The sequence below is a fragment of the Cucurbita pepo genome, unplaced genomic scaffold (genome assembly GCF_002806865.2).
Source record: "Cucurbita pepo subsp. pepo cultivar mu-cu-16 unplaced genomic scaffold, ASM280686v2 Cp4.1_scaffold000149, whole genome shotgun sequence".
NCBI classification, from domain to species: Eukaryota; Viridiplantae; Streptophyta; class Magnoliopsida; order Cucurbitales; family Cucurbitaceae; genus Cucurbita; species Cucurbita pepo.
Window position 1 is genome coordinate 201,905 of NW_019646440.1, and position 3,744 is coordinate 205,648.

Genomic DNA, 3,744 nt, shown 5'->3' on the forward strand with positions numbered 1-3,744 from the left:
AGATTCTCGTCCACTTTTCTCTCTCACGTGTTTTCTCAATTTTTCTTACTTTGTAGGTCATCGCAAGGTGTGGGTGAAGACCGAGGGTGGGAGAGGGAGCTCTAGTGATTCGTGGAAAGTGGCAGGGTGTGTCGTGGTGTTGGAACGAAAACTACGGTGTTCCTCAAAGTTTTTGGGTCTCGCCATAGACCACGGAAAAATCCCAAATTTTTTTCTTAATTTGTTACCTTATTTAGCCTTAAAAACAACTTTTATCCTTGAAAGTTTCCAACTCCAATTTGAGGTAATTTTTCTTTATTTCCTCCTAGTTTGGTGGTTCCGCCACATCACTTCTCGAGCTAGGATCTTAACTATTTTTTTTGGGTAACTTAAGTCTTCTTCAATCTCGAGGGGCTTGTAGTCTATCACGTGCGTAGGGTCTGTAACATACTTCCTCAACATGGACACATGGAATACGTCATGTATGCTCAAGAGTGAGGGTGGTAAGGCTAACTTATACGCTACTGAGCCTATTCGTTCTAGGATTTTGAAGGGTTCGATGAATTCGGGGCTTAGCTTGCCCTTATTCTGAACCTTAAAACGCCCTTCATAGGAGATGAAACCAGGGCTTAACTTGCCCTTACATCCAATCCTTAGGATGCTCTTCATAGGAGCCACTTTCAGGAATACCATATCCCCTTCTTCGAACTCCAGGTTTCTACGCCTTACGTCGGCATAGCTCTTTTGTCTACTTTTCGTCGTGCGCATCCTTGTTCTAATTTTTTGTACGGCCTCATTTGTAACACAAACTAACTTGGTCTTATTAGTTCCCGTTCTCCTACTTTGTTCCAGTACAACGGGCCATACAACGATTCAAACGATGCCATCCCAATTGTTGCTTGGAAGCTGTTGTTGTACGAGAATTCCCTTAAATGTAGTTTGGTGTCCCAACTTCCCGTGAAATCCATAATACACGCTTGAAGGATTTCTTCTAGGATTTGGTTCAACCGTTCCATTTGGCCATCAGTCTGTGGGTGGAAGGTAATGCTAAAGTCGAGGCAGGTACCAACGCTTTTTGGAGTTCGCGCCAAAAGGCCGACGTAACATGTGGGTCCCGGTCTGACACTATTGACATTAGGACTCCATGCAACCTCACGATTTATTTCACCTATAGTTGAGCCCAATTGTCTACTGTATATGTTGTCTTACCGGGTAAGAAGTGTGCCGACTTTGTCCGTCAAAGCGTCTAGCCCTGCAGTGTTCAATGTAAGCCTACTATGAAATCCATAGCGATATTCTCCCACTTCCACTTCGGTATACCTAGAGGTTGTAGTAATCCCACCGTTTTCTGCCTAGGGGCTTTACTTGTTAACACACTAGACACTTACTCACAAATTCCGCGATGTCCTTCTTCATACTTCGCCATTAGAAGTGTTGTTTCAAGTCTTGGTACATCTTCATGCCACCAAGGTATATCGAGAAGAGTGAGTTGTGTGTCTGTAACGACCCTAATATTTTACCTGTCTAATCTAAGGTCATTACTATACTTTGAAATGCGGAATATACATTTAATGGGCCATGTTCATTAATGCGACTCGCACTCGCCTTTTATTACCTCAGAGAAAAATGGTTACAAGGGAAAAAGAGAAAATTGAAAGAAAGGAAAAGAAACAGAAACCAAAAATGCATATTTTATTCTACCCTGAGGTTTATTATGCAAATACCTTTCATCCTATACTAACCTATATTAATGATGCAACCAAATTCGGCCTAGACTACGGAATGGAAAAAGAACAACCAACTACCCTATGCATGTGCCACGATCCTGGGGGGTACGATGCCGTCGTCGTTGTCACATGGGTGCCTTGCCCTTATCTGCAAAAGTAAAGTAGCACGAGGCTTGAGTATTTCTAGAATATTCAATAAGTGACCCCCTATCGGGGTTATGCGACAAACACATGCAATGAAATGATGGGACCTATCGTTTCGTTTCGTTTTCCCTACGGTGTAATCCTAACAGGTAATCGTGGACGTGTACCATATACTCTATACGCAGCCCATACGTGCGAGTATGGGCTCACCAGCTAGTTCGCACACCGCTGGGCCACTGTCCCTAGCCGGTGGGCATGCTCTGGGGGCCCACCGGGACCCGTTAAAACTAAAACCGTCACGGCAGCGCTATGCAGGGCATAACGATCGTTGTCCTGCCATTTGGATGTACGCGTCCGTACCCTCGTGATGGGATAGGGGTATCCCCCCAAATGCATGATCACACAATATGCATGAGGTCCCACTAGTCCTACAGTCATCATTTAATGAACATAACCCCGTGTCACGTTTTCATGCTTACATGTCATTCTCATTCTCATTTCGTTACATATCATACATATTCCTAGCGGGGTTATGTATCATGCAATTTACCGTATTTCATGTCATACAATTCATTCAGTTACATTTCAATACTCATACAACAAGCCATAATCATACAAGGGTCACACATCGTCACATGCATTCATATCACATCAACTAAGCAGCATAAATAACATACATTCACGTTCACATGATTTCGTACTTAAGCACATTAAGCTAGCATACAATTTAATGGCACGTGCATAACCACGGGCACGTGCCAACATACAGCAATTAACGCGTAACCTACAACGGGTGAGCCACTTACTTGGTAGGCCTTAGCCGAAGTACTCCCTAGAATATAACGTAAGCTCCTAGCTCCTCGTGGACGTTCTACGCTTCCGTTGGTGGTTGGTTCCTATTGGTTCATGAGTCACTTTCGTTAGTATTTCACAAATAAGAATAAATTCCCAACTGGAATTTGTGAAATACGACCTTAAAATGTTCCCTTTTACCTTAAACAGGGCCGAAACTAGGTCCGGGAGGGTCGGAACGGTGTCAAACGGGCTGGAAACAGGTTTCCCGAGCCCAATAAGCCGCCGGAGCCGCCGAGCCACCACCGAGCCGATGAAGCCGCCTGAGCCGAGAGTAGCCGCGCTGCAGACGTGACACGTGGCACAATCCGAGAGCGACGCATGTGCAGGCATCTCGGGTCGAGGCGCGGGTTAACGGGCCGCTCGCGGGTCTCGGACCGAACGCAGGTGACGGGCCGCGCGGTGATGGGCTGGCTCGCGGGTGACGGGCCGCAGGTTGATGGGCCGGCTCGCGATTGAAGGTCGAGTGTTTGGGCTGTGGGTAACGTGGGTTCTGGGCTGACTGAAGGTACGGGGTTCGGTTCGGGTTTTCGGATCCAGATCGCGGGTCGGACTTCGTCCTCTTTGCCCGACTGCCTGCGCGATTTTCCGGCGGTCCCTCTCTCTCTTCGACAACGTCGTCCCGATGTCTTTTTTTCCCTCTTTTTTTCCCCATTCCCGAGCTTATCCTTCACCCTAACCCCGTTTTTGGTACCGATTTCGTTGGTAAGGGCCTCGCACTCCCGGATCTGGAGAAGCTCGGAAGTCCGCCGTTCCGTCTTCCTTGCCGACGGTGTTCAGCGTACGGGATTCGCGTAGAACCTACTCCTGATGTGTGTAAAGGGTTCTGGGATTACTTTTGTGGTGTGAAATGGGGGTTTTCGACGTCGATTCGTACGATTCGGCTTCGCCGGAGTTCCATCGGTTTTCTGTTCTCTCTCCTTTTTCCTTACCGTTTTCGTTTCTTTGCAGGTTCTTTCAGGGTGGCTGAAGGTCGGGGACGCGATTTTGTGGCATCCCAGCCCTCGGCCGCCCTTTGTGGGTCGTGTGTGAGCGAAAACTC